This window comes from Octopus sinensis, linkage group LG1, assembly GCF_006345805.1.
Source record: "Octopus sinensis linkage group LG1, ASM634580v1, whole genome shotgun sequence".
NCBI lineage: Eukaryota > Metazoa > Mollusca > Cephalopoda > Octopoda > Octopodidae > Octopus > Octopus sinensis.
In genome coordinates this window covers 7837081-7852031 of record NC_042997.1, presented here as the reverse complement: position 1 = coordinate 7852031, position 14951 = coordinate 7837081, and positions in this window count along the sequence as shown.

Here is a 14951-nt window from a genome sequence, read left to right as displayed (position 1 = left end):
TTATCAGAGGTAATTTTTATAAAGTATAATGTTTAGCAAGGTATAGGTTATTGTGAAATGAGTTGTCAAAATAGTTTATGCTGACGAGTTCACAAATAGGAGACAATTTTGAAACTTCTAAGAGTGCTTCTGGTTCAGGAGACAGGCTTCTATAGCTGCAAAAACTCTCGTTCCGAAGTTCTCCAATACAGTTTTCAAAAACATTGTTGTATATACGATTCGAAAGTACATATTTTTTTTATCAGAATCGTAATGACCTAGCGTTGATATTACTATTGATGATTGTATAATGTACACTGAAACTTTATGTGGGCGTTGAATAATATATCAGTCATTTTCTAAATTAAATCTCTTTGTATGAGAGATGTACTGACATTTTCTTTCAGAATATTCAATAGGTTATTTATAAGACACACGCCTTCAGACATGTGTCGCAGTCATGTGTTTGTTTTAATAAATTTGGTGCATCAAGAGCTTTCGGGATATCTTGACGAAGAATGGCAATAATGATAAATTTCAGGCTAGTAATCTGTTTCAAAATTCCTGTTGCCTCAGTTCAGATGTTTATGTTTATACTGCCGGGTTCTTCATTTCGAAGCACTTGAACTATGTGTTCATGATTGGTACGTACAGCCGTAAGAATTACTAAATGTCCTGACCACTGTTGTTCCAATAAGTGCTTGAAAATTATACCATTATATTTAATAAACAACTATAGTCTACGCAGAAAGATATAAAGAGTTTTCAAAGATCCTCCAAAAAGCAATCTGACCTCACTAATATTTTCAAACGTGTGAATTACAACCAAATGGAAACGATGATTGAAGCAGTGCACATAGGGAATTTCTTTTCCAATTTTCAGTTACATTATTTTCTGAAAACAGCCAGTACAGCCAGACACTACTGAAGCACCACCATAGCACTAAGGTAAAATGCTTTCCGGTTTTAAACCAGCATTTTAAGTAATATGAAGAACTGCCTTATCCAAATTCCCAGACTTATAGTCTTAGCTCATAGTTAAAGCGTTAAGACGTTTTCACATGATTTTTGTTTTTACAAACCTCACAATTATTGAAATAGTTTCGGCATTAGTAGGATAACTAGTTCTCTCAAATTTAATTGTGAAAAAAGCGATATTTGAATAACGAATATCATCACATTTGATTTAAAACATCTCTCATAAGTTTTATAATTTTGTACAACAGCCGATGTATACGACATTGCTCAGCATCAGAGAAAATATTTACTTTAATTTTGGTATCATTTGTAAGTGTATATTAAATGGGCTGTAAAAATAATCCAGAAACTTTATTTTCTCTACCGCTGTCAAGACAGGCAAGGAAATAGTCTCATTGTAATCAGCCCGAAGTGAAAGTTCATTAACATATACAAATTCAATAACTTCTAAAATAGCTTATAAGTAATAGCAACTTTTGTTCAGTTGATCTTCATTCACCAGTGTAGGAGAATCCTGGTGTGTTGTTTTGCCTTTCTGCCTTGACTGCAAAATTTCAAAGTTTATGTACTGCAGAATTTCCATGCCTGCTAAAGCTTTTGCTTTATGGCAATATGCTATCTAGTATGTCCTTCAACTTGAAAACTATTTCAGTACTCTGGCTTGTACAAAAATGACGACATAAATAGCAGAAAGCAGATAGAGATTGAACTGAAAGTTCTAGCCCTTGTCTACCATGGGATAACGAAGAACAGAGGTTTCGTAATTTTTTGTAATCTATTGCTTAGGAGATGCGCTGGAGCAGCCACTCTAACAGGCGGGGCTACACTATATAATTTTGGCTGACATGGCAACATATTTAATCAAGTTTGGGAGAGACATGATCTGTAGGTTGCATAACATCACCTGCTAAACAGGTTAGTGGATGATGTAATGTCACAGATTCACTTAACTGTGATTGATTTGAAATGAAAGAAATCTCGGTTTCATCATTTTTGCAGTTTTGGAAGTCTTAGAATTTCCAAACGAAAACATAGACAAGATTGATCTTTGTGAATTCATTGCTTTTTAATTTGAATAGAAAACATCTTTTGTAGTTCAAGCAAAACAAACATAAAATCACTTTAAAGAAAATAAAACTAATAATAGTTGTTTTGAAAAATTGAGTGTTCAAGGAATTTTTCATAGACTGGACGAAATGCTTGTTCCGACTCTATATTTTTAAGCTATTGCATGATTCTGATCAGAGAAATGATGTTTTATTTCACGCTATACACATCTTGAAAGAGAAATTAGCAAAATATGGAACATCAAGCCTAAAACAATACCTGTTGTCATAGGTGCCTTAGGAATGAGAGCAAAAGGCGTTGGTTGCAACCTAGCCCAAATAAAAGGAAACCGCAAAATGGTAGAAATTCAAAAGATAGTGCTCATGGAATCAGCCTATATCCTACGTAAAATAATGTCTATGTAATCCCAAATTTTAAAATAAACTCATAATTTGTTAATGTTTTTTTTTAAACATTCTCTAGAACAATACTCTGTGCAAAATCAAATATATGGCACCGCAAGTATAAGACCAATATGAACTTCTAACTTGAGGTCTCTGGGTGAGACTTGGAACCAACTTGTACAAATACAAAACAAAAGTCAAACTTATAATAATAATAATAATAATAATAATAATAATAATAACAATAACAATAACAACAACAAAAACAACAACAACGATAATAAAAATAATAATAATAACTTTGCAAAGATAAAACGCTATACAAGAAATTGAAAACGAATGAAACTGAAAATAGGTGGGTAAAGAAACGAAGGCATGACCAAGACAGACCGAGAAACCCAAGAGCAAGCACTAAGAGCAAATTACATAAAATACAGAATAGGTAACACAGTAGAAAGTGATAAGTGCAGAAACTGTGGAAAAAGTGAAACCGTATGGCATATTACCAGCCAACGTACTCCACTAGCCCAGAAGGAATGCAAGATACGCCACGACCATATAGCAAGGCTTGTTCAGTGGACATTTTGCACCAAGTATGGACTTGGCAGAGCAAAAATTGATACGACCAATAACCTAAAGGCATCGTCGAAAATAGAAATGCAAAGATTCTGTGGGATTTTATGATTCAGTGCTACCATAAGATACAGAATAGGAAGCCGACATAGTATTAATTGAGAAACAAAACAAACTATGAGGATCATAGATATAGCATACCCAGCTGACAAAAAGGTATGCGATAAGGAAAAAAGAAAAGTCGAGAGATATGACAGGTTATCTTGGTCGATGAAAATGGTAGCAGTAGTACCAATAATTGTCGGAACCCTGGTAACCGTGAGCAAAAATCTTGAGAAGTACGGTGAACAAATAGGAGCTGCAAGAAGGGTGGAGAAACTTGCTGAAAAAGCACTGCTTGGAACCGCTCGTATACCCCGGGAAGTGCTCGAAAAATATGAGGCTCTTACCTTAGTCCACTGGTAGTGAACAGTTGACATTGTAGTACGTCTCCAGCGTTAGAATCTGTGCAAATTACTACTTCTACTACTACTACTACTACTACTACTACTACTACTACTACTACTACTACTACTACTACTACTACTACTACTACTACTACTTATAATAATAATAATAATGATATTAATAATAATAATAATAATGATAATAATAATAATAATAATGATAATAATAATAATAATAATAATAATAATAATATAAATTCCTTAGCAGTTCCAGTTGTTACTTATAGCTTCAATATGTTGAACTTGAATATGAGTGAAGTAAAGAATATAGATAGAAAAATACGCAAGCTGCTGAGTTGTAATAGGATGCACCACCCAAAGGCAGACGTAGATCGCCTTTACCTTCCCAGAGCCCAAGGAGGTCGAGGCCTGATCCAATTTGAACTAGCTTACAAAACAACCACAATTGGACTGGCCAAATATCTCGAAATATCGAATGACTGGATGCTAAAGCTCGTGGAAAATCACGAGAGACGAAAGAAGCTTCATTCTATCATAAAGGAAAGCAAAAAATTTGCTATTGATCTCGTGCAGGATACCCAAACTGAACAACCCGAGGGAAGTACGGCAACTATTGTTGCAAAGAAGGTGAAAATAATGGCGACGAAAAAAGCGCACGAGCAATTGGCTGATAGGTGGGAGGAGAAACCTCTGCACGGCAAATATGTGGCCCGTAGCAAACAAGCTGATGTTGACCAGAAGCAAACCCATCAGTGGCTACGGAGCTCAGGACTAAAAGCAGGTTTCATCCTGGCTGCTCAAGATCAAAGCCTATTAACCCGGAACTACCAGGCCAATGTAATGAAAAATGGAGCAGACCCAAAATGCCGATTCTGCAATGACATGATTGAAACAGTGGACCACCTAATCTCTGGATGTAAAAGTCTTAGCACCAGTGGAGTATAAATTAAGACATGACCCAGTTGGCCAATATCTACACTGGCTAATAAGTCGGCATTACAATATCAAAACTCCCGACAAGTGGTATAATCACCACCCTGAAGCTGTAACTGAAAGAGAAAATGTAACGATTCTGTGGGACTTTCCAGTAGATACAGACCGAACCATCAAAGCCAATAAACCGGATATTTTTGTGAAAGACTAAAACAATAAAGTTTGCTTATTGATCGACATGAGCATCCCCTGTAATCATAATATCTCTGCGAAAGAATTTGACAAGCTCAGAAAATATAAAGACCTGCTCATTGAAAGTGAGAATATATGGAATCTCAAGGCGGTTACAATACCAGTGATCATAAAAGCACTAGGAATGATCAAGAAGGGAACCGAAAATTATATGAGAATGATCCCTGGCTTACCATCCCTGCAAGAAGTGCAAAAGATTGTCTTAACTGGTACATCATACGTATTGAGAAGAGCATTGTCGATGTGAGAACTATTACTATCCATGTATTCTAATTTAACTTTATTTCTATAAAAAAAAAAAATCAATGAACTAGTGAGTTTAGCTTAATGGCCTACCAATGTATACTATGACTTTCTTTGCCCAATGAGTCGGGAAGATACTCGGCAAGAAATGGAAGCAAATTTGAAAGAAGAAGAAAAACCCATAAATAATAATAATAATCATAATATAAATCTGTTCTGCTCTAGGTCCGAATTTTTCGTGGGAGGAGTTCGGGTGCTTAATTTGTTGACACCGAAAGGATGAAATTCAATGTCGACAGCGGTGGTATTTGAACTCGGAAGGTAAAATGTAGTAGAAATCCCGCTAAGCATTTCACCTGGCATGCTAACGACCCTGCCACCTCGCCGCCATATTACTACTACTACAACAACAACTACTACTACTACTACTACTACTACTACTACTACTATTACGTATAATGATAATAATAAAGATAATAATAATAATAATAATAATAATAATAATATAATAATAATAATAGTAATAATGATAATAATAAATCAAGTATGGGTTCAAAATGTATAATACTATTGTAAATCATCTGTTGTATATGGACGATCTGAAGTTGTTTGCTAGAAACGACGAAGAGCTACTCGGCCTGTTAACAACTGTTAAAGAGTGCAGCAATAACACTAGAATGGATTTTGTAATTGGCAAGCTCAAGTAAACAGTTTCCATTAAATTAGATACCGAGACATCCATGAAGGAGCTTGACTCCCGAGAAAGCTATAAATACCTTGGAATAAACGAAGATGGTATAGAACATGCTACTATAAAGGATAAAATACGAAAGTAGTACCACAGAAGAATACGACTCATACTAAAAACATAACTTAACTCGAAAAATCGCATCGAAGCCATTAACACCCTGGCACTTTAATTAGTCCAATACAGTTTCAACATCATTAACTCAAACGGCTGGACAATAAGAGAAGACAACTATTAACATCTAAGAACATGCACCACCCAAAAGCAGACGTTAATCGTCAGTACCTATCTAGAAGTAATGGGGGAAGAGGAATGATGCGGATAGAACTGTGCCATAAGGCCTCCATAATAGCAATGAAGAAGTACATATCTAGTGCAGAGGACTGGATGCTGCAGCAGGTGAGCAAAAACGACTGCAGCAAAAATTACATTGCATTGTCAAAAAGTCTGACAATTATCAAGGGAAATTGGCATTAACCCTGAATTTGATAAAGAGTCTGAAACCACTGCCACGAAAAATGCAAAACGTATCAAACAGACTGCAAAAAGAACCCGCAGAAACAAATTGACGATGGGTGTAGCCAGAAGCTTCTCCATGGACAATATACACTTCGAAACCGGAATGCTGATGTAGACAAATCAACAACACATCAGTGGCTCAGAAGATTAGTACTGAAAGCAAAGACTGAAGATTTCATATTGACGGCACAAGTTCAAAGTTTCCTTACAAAAACTACCAGGCTAACGTTTTTCAAACGCTTCTGTTCCTTAAATGAGATTCTGTGATGAATTCGATTAAACAATAAACCCTCTCGACTTGGTATGTCCTATGCTGACACTAAACGAATAAAAATTCGCCACGATAGTGTAGGACAGTATTTACATTGGAAAACATGTAAACACTACAAAATCAGCAATCCTACCTACAAGTTTGAACATCATTTAACTCATTAATATGTCTTCTGTACTAGTAAGAATACTTATTTTTACAGGGATCACTAGAAAAAGGCAATATTGACAATTGTATGTTTCACTCATGAAGACGGTCGATCTTTCAAACTGTTTTGCTTACATCGTATTACAAAGTATTTATTGTTGTTATTGCTAATATTTCGTTGGTAGTTAAGGCGGCGAACTGGAAGAATCGTAATCACGTCGGGCAAAATGCTTAGCGGTATTTCATCCGTCTTCACATCTTCAGTTCAAATTCTACAGTGGTCGACGTGGCATTTCATCTTTTCGAGGTCGCTAAAATAAGTGCCAATTGTGTATAGAGACCGATGTAATCAACTTACATCCTCCTCGGAAATTGCTGGTCTTAAGCCAAACTTTGAAGCCAATGTTTCGCTGTTAGGTACAGTTGAGTTCGAATGATCTAATTTGACGTTTATAAATGCTAAAAATTTTATGATTTTTAGAGGATTAAATTTAGCCTATTTTTATTTTAAAAAAACCCATTTCTTCAGCGTTTTTCGTGTGTTCATGTTCTTTCTCCGTCATAAAAAACCTATAAAGCTTAACTTTATAACGGTATGGATTTAGCGTGCAGTGGTTCTTTGCTGAAAAAGATCTAAACAAATTTATATTTTATTCAGACGTTCTTGGTAAATATCCAAAATTCTAAGAGTGAAATGAAGACAAATCTACCGGTGGTAACATTCGGCAGCTTGAACAGCAACAGCAACTAAAATTGCAAGAAGTAGTAGTAATAGTAGTCGTATTAGTAGTCGTATTAGTAGTCGTAGCAGCAGCAGCAGTTTATGTTATAGTAGTAATTGTGGAGGTGATGGTAGCAGTAGTAATAGTACTGACAGTTGTGGTAGCAGACATGGTCTTACCAGTAGTAGAGATGGTAGTTGAAGTTGTGGTCGTGTTGGTAGTAGTAGTAGTAAAATGGGAAGAGAAAGACAAGAGAAAATGCAATGCAACAACACACAAATGTCAACGCCAAGCCAGAGATGTTATGAAACAGAAATTTACGAATTATTTCATATTTAATGTGCTGCCTAAAAGGCTGAAGAATACCGAAACTAGGACACCTATTGACCTGCGAAAAAGTGTTTTTCTTTTTTTATTTTGCAAAATTATGTAAAAGCCTTTTTTCTAATTTGAGATTTGTTATTAGTAAATCCTATAATATCGTGCTTGCTTATTAAATTAGCAGCTATAAAGATTTGGGTAACAATAATTGTAATATGTATAATAAACAGTAATATCCGAGGACATTTCATGTTGAAACTGAAAATTGTAAGATGAAATTGTACATTTTTCTGAAGAATTTGAAATGTTAAAGTACACATTGGTTGTATTGAAATGCAACCTCATGAATAAAATCTCTGGAAGCTATATTCTTAGGTATTATACTTTGTGGGTTGTTTTCTATTATTTCTTTCACTTTACATCAAGAAGTTAGCAATATCAATTATGGATCAAAATCGAAGACAATTTTATTGTTATTCGGCTACAGTAAGTCGGTGAAGTTTTAACAAGTCTTAATACGGATATTTGAAATAAAAATATAAGATTGTTGGAAGTTTTAACTGAACCATGAAAAACAATTTATTTTGAAAGCGTAGTTTTTCCATCTTGAGATTCTACAAATCTACGTGAGTAATATTGAAGTTGAAGTAGTTGGAGAAAACTATATGCATTGTAACACAATTGTCATCTCTTTTAGTGTGAGAGTTGTAACTTATTATTTCTATCTTTCTGTTAAGGACTGAAAGTACTCTCGTAAGCGTATGAGAAAATACTATATCAAGTATTTTCGTAAATCCATTGTACAATATATTATTAAAACTATTTGAAATATTTTCCAAAAATTATGTATGGAGCAAATGCTTAAAGCAACTTTAACTATAAATTGAATGCAAAAATATTCTGTATGATATTATTTTATTTTGCTCTGCCAATCGTAGTAGTACTTTTCCAAATCTCAATATTCTGTGAATGGACAGGTAGTAATCCTTTAGACGTTGTCAAGAAAGTCAACCATTATTACTTATACATATTTTTTTTTAAACACATAGAAAGGGTTTTGTTGTAACTTACCGCCAGTTGGTGAATAGATAAGAATGAAAAAGAATTATTTCAAAAAATATATATCACTCTATTTTCATTTGAATTAACACCAGTATACTATTTATTTAATGAATACGGTTTGAAAAGTAATTTAAAAAATCAATAATTGATGCCAACGTAATCATTAACCGGTGTAGATATATAATTGTTTCATTATTGTATCAGTTGAATCATTATACCGTTTACTATCATTATTATAATTTTATGACATTAGTTGAAGACTTCCTTTATGTACGATGGTTTAACATATTTTTTCACATTCTTTCCCTTCCATTTTCATATTACCTATACTTCCAACAACGCCTGTTAGTTTTCTGGCTTTAGGGAATGCAACGAATTACTGTCCACGCATAAATACTTGTTTAGGTACAAAAACCTATATCTTTGACCCTTAGACTTATAAATTGACCTTGAGTAATCTATAACAGGAAACTCAGTTCCTTGTGAAGTAAAAGGTCAATTTGTTGCGCCTAGAGTAGAAATCAAAGAGTCACCTTGTTACGGCGGGTATCAGTTTAATTTTGTGTATCCGCGTTCACCCACAATGCAAAGTTCTACTTATTTAGAAACGTTTACAGCAATTACTATACGGTTTATAGTTTTCTTGAAGTAGAAAAAACCCTAGTTATTGCGCAATACCATTATAACTACTTCTATTTTAAAATCTAAATTGTGGTGGCATTCCAGATGGGGTAACTGACATTGATACTGTCGTTGTGTTGCATTCTTTATTTTCCTGATCTTTTTACAAACAATTTGATCTAGACTAAATTACTTTTCATCATTTTATGTTAGACGTTCTAAAATCTCCACAAGTAAAGAAAGACATCCTAGATATGCTAGTTCTCTTTCTGTAATGCTTCTCTGAAAGAATATGATTTACTATAGAATTTTCAATGCATATATGGTACGGTACTTCAAAATTATCTGTTGTTAATTCAGATGTAATACCAGTGGTAACATCTCAAGCAGAGACAACTGATTTATCGAGATCCTTTGTTTTTATATCTCTCATATTTTGGGTCAGACAGTATATTCTGAAGTTCTGCGGCGGCGGCGATCATTGAAAGCATATATGAATAGCAGCGATCGTTTCTGCTTATGGAAGAATAAATATAACTTGTTTATAACCCCACGACCTATAAGATGAACGTTACACAAAAATCAGTGCTGATATCAATAATATTGAGAAGTTCTTTGGCGATGATATGAATGGGAAAATTAGGTGACATAGTTGCTTTATCAATGTGAATAAAAATCTGATGTCTTAAGAGGAGGCTTTCCCAACGATAAGTAATATATTACAACCATCAACATTGTCCTAAGCGTTCGTAAATACAAAGTAAAATCGAACAACAACAAATATAACAAAAATAACAACAACAAAAATATCATCAATAATAACAACAATAATGGCTTCAAATTTTGGCACAAGGCCAGCAAATTCGAAGACGGCGTAGTCAATTACATCTACCTCAGATAAAAACTGTCATCCCACAAAGGATGAAAGGCAAAGTTGACCTCAGCGGAATTTGAACTCAGAACTTTAAACTGGACAAAATGCCGATGAGCATTTTGCCAGACGTACTAACGGTTCTGCCAGCTCACCACCTTGATGATGCTGATAACAATAATCCTTTCTACTATAGGTACAAAGCCTGAAATTTTTGTGCGTGTGTGTGTAGGGCAGATAGTTGATTATATCGACACCAATACTCAACTGGTACTTATTTCATCGATACCGAAGGATGAAAATTAAAGTTGAACGTGATGGAATTTGAACTCTGAACGTAAAGAGGAACGAAATACTGCTAAGCATTTTGCCCGGCTGAAATAGATTCTGTTGTATCATCTATAGTTATAAGTCAACCATTGGACATTTTTAGCCAGCTAACCAGTCGATTTATGTATAATTATTTCGATAAATCAATCAATCCATCACGTAGATGTGCTTGCATTCCTTTGTAGCACTTCACAATATCATCAATGGCATGCCCTTACTGCTGGAAACGTGGTTCTAGAAGGGTGAGTGATAACAAGAAATGAAGTGAAATTTGAATCAGTGATGTGTTTTTATTATTGGCATAATCACTTCGGAGATATATCAAAATGTATGAATTTTAAATTCCTTCCCTAAATTTAACTAACCGTGAAGTAAACACCTTTGCCCCATGCTTTTCTACTACTTTCTTCCTTTCCATTTATGTCACCCGGACCTAGCCAGCATCATTACCCTTTAAAAATTGCTTATCTGTTTCAATTTTTCTGATCCTATCAACCAATAAAACAAATTTAATTTAACTCTTCTCCCGTTGCCTACTTTTTAAATCAACGTTCCACACATCGTGTAAACATACCAGTAAACATTAGTCTCTTAGTTATTTGCAGCAATAAAGTTATGCACGCTCGATTAAGATAAGGAATTTCTTTTCTGAAACTTAACTTCCTCTCCATGCATTCATTGTTTTTATATGCATAGCTCCACATTAAAAATATACAACACTTTTGCTGTTTTGATGACTGACACGCACTCATATAAGACTCACGTATATATTTTTTTAGCTCTACGATTCACATTGAAGAAAGTTTGAAATATATATTATTAAACCACCCTAAACTTAGAGAGTGTCTATCATATATAATTGACGCAGTTGTTTAAAGGCTGCGGATTCATAAAGATTTCGTACGTACATTAGCCTCTGAAAAATTTATATACGCTATAATAAATGTATTCACAATCAAGACTCGAATAGCTGCATTTAGAATATTAAAATTTACAACACAAATTTACAGACAGCGCGGGCAGTTTGGTGACGTTTTGGAGCACAGACTAAAGATTCTTCTCTTATGTAACCCTATCTCAGACATACATGCTAAAATGTGTTTTTTATTTGCTAATGAATGTTTAGTCATTTTGAGATTACTGAATCATATTTACTCAAGTATGCATATATATATATATATATATTTTACACAATCAGAATAAAGCAGATATTTACCAAAAGTGGCTGAACTAAACATCCCTAATCATACCTATTTCTTTACTATCCACAAGGGGCTAAACACAGAGAGGACAAATGAGGACCAACAAACGAATTAAGTTGATTATATCGACCCCAGTGCGTAACTGGTACTTATTTAATCGACCCCGAAAGGATGAAAGACAAAGTCGACCTCGGCGGAATGTAGCGGCAGACGAAATACGGCTACCGATTTCGGCCGGCGTGCTAACGATTCTGCCAGCTCGCCGCCTTACCCCTAATCATACCATTATTTTGCCCAACTACTGAGCATCAAAGTAATACATTTGCTTGTTGTTCATACACTTGTTTTCGCCTTTTGTTTTTTGATACATTTCATCTATACACACATGCACAGGCACACACACAGACACAAACACTGTCTAGAGGTAACTAAGGCTCAACCATATAATGTAAAAATTCAGATAATATTAGCAATTTATTGCGGAGGTGGGAGGCTTAATACTTAGAGTATTCGCCTCATGATAATAGGTACATGAGTTCGATTCGTTGTGGAGCCTCTTTGTTTCCATAAGCTTGACACTTTATTTCACGTAGTTCCAGTCCATTCAGTTTGTCAAAGTAATGTTTACCTATAACTGAAAGAGCTAGACTTGTCACAATCTGTGTCATGCTGAATCCCTCTGAAAATTACGTTGACAGCATGCGTGTTATTTGAGTGGTTAGCCACTTGAACGTTAGTTTCAAAAGCAGGCTGTTCCGTTGATTGGAGCTGCAAGTACACTCATCGTCATCACCGCTGAAATGTCAGAGTAATTTATTGTATACTCGAAAATATCTATATCGACATTACGTTACTTCCAGAAGGCTTAACACAATTTCGTAATAAGCTCATGTTGTGTATCATATATCCCGATATCGCGATTCCTCTACTTTACTACCTAATGGGCTTCACCTGACACCAGCTTTAAGTAATCTATATCGTATCAGACACTAAAGCAAATCAATTCAAATATGTGTAAAATGGCCGGCATGAATAAAGCACTAGCAAGAGCCGAGTGTTTATGATGAGAGCGCCATTACCGATTAGTAGACGCCGTTTAGTCACGCGCTCTGCGGGAGCACAGACCCAGTCATACACACTCACATACACGCATATACAATGTCACTAGCAATGGCCGTTCATACGAACAACATTAATGTTCCTTCACATCATATGGTAGGGTTAGAAATTTGTAATTTAAATTGAGGAAAACCCAAAAGAAAATGCATAGCGTTCATTTATTTGATACTTTTTTATCATTTACGAATTTCTTAAAATTATTTGTTGGTCATGGTATAGTACTAAATCATTCTTTCTAGAAATCTTCAGTGGGTTCTGATCTATGAATTATCACACACACACACGTGCATATGCGTATATATATATATATATATATATATATATATATATATATATATATATATATATATATATATATATGTGTGTGTGTGTGTGTGTCTCTGTGTCTGCGTGCATATATATATATATATATATATATATATATATATATATATATATATACTCTGTTGATGTTGAAATTCCAATGAAAAAGCCTTGGTTATAGATTAGAAACCGGCTCTTTCTCTATTGGCAAGAAATCTTGGAAAAAAAAACTGAATAATGGCATACATATATGTGTTTGTGGAGGTGTAACTATGGCGTAAAATAATTGTTTCACAATTAATGATTATTGAAAATTGCTGTGTAAATTATACAAGCATTTATTTATCGAACTTCATTTTTTTACATTTTTAAACAAGTTTGTTACTTCTCATCCATCACTATGTAATTGATAAATCACTCACAATAATTCTAATTCATTCAAATATTCGGAGAAAAAAAAGAACCTCCACACCTCCCTGAAGCAAAATTTCTGAATGTTTTTATTTGAATCCATATTTAAATACCATTATATGAAAAGCCTTATCTACATATATACCTCCAATTACATACCATAATTACCACTGCATCGTAGACATAATGAGATATTTTGGTAAGCCCTAATCGATATTCCTTTGTGTACCATTACGCATGTGTTTAGTTGACGCTAGATATCTACATAATGACCAGATTAAGTAAGAGAATTTCTGAATAAGATTAATTTATACTGAATACGGAATATAGCATTTCAAACTGATGCCCTGGTATATTCATGGTAATTGTACAATCATATATAAATATATATGTGTGTCTGTGTGTGCGCGCGCGTTTATGTGTGAGTGAGTGTACCCACATATGTGCTTATATCTATATGGAAATGCATATGCACACGCAAATATGTGTACTTGAGGTGGCAGCTCACATCTATTTATCCGAAGTGCACGTTCTCGATCATCAGATAGGATACGAAGTGTGCATTTCAGATCCAGTCTGTTGGTTGAGAACGCCAATTTCCAATAACCATACGTGAGGTGTCAACTCTAATAGTCGTTAATAACTCCCCTTTCTTGGCACTTGGTATTGTTTTGAACGCCTTGTCTGTATATACATACACTATAGACACATATAGCCATACATATATAAATATATATATATATATATATATATTATATATATATATATATATTATATATATATATATATATATATATATATATATATATTTATATATATATATATATAAATGTATATATATATATATGTTTTAATGTACACAGTGTACGGTTAATAGCACTTGTTTGGGGTGATAGTTACGTTGACTGACCCTCTCTCTCTCTCCCTTTCTTTCTCTCTCTCTCTTTATGCATACACACACACACACACATACATAGTCATAAATGAATGTGCATAGAGTGGGATTTCAGAGTAGACGTCGAATATTGTGCCTGAGAAAGAAAGATGATTTTATATGTCGAACTAGTTATGGTCATTAACTTTTAGACATTGACCTATTTTCGAAAATAGCATAACTCATGTAAAACATGTTTAAAGCTGTACTTTGAATAGCATGCATAAAGAATTTTGCAAAATTATATTTTCCCAACATGCCTAATTTGCATAAATAAGATTATTCTTTTATAGATCTCTCTAACAATGGAATAAAACGCAGATACAGGGATAGCTATCGGTTTGCTCCATATGCTCCATTGGCGTATCTTTTCTTGAAACAACTTTTTCGCACACCTGTCTTTTACCTTCTGTCTTATGATCTACACCCATGTAACAATTCACCCATCATGTTTACCGATATAAATGTCATAATCTAACCTATTACACCTTGCT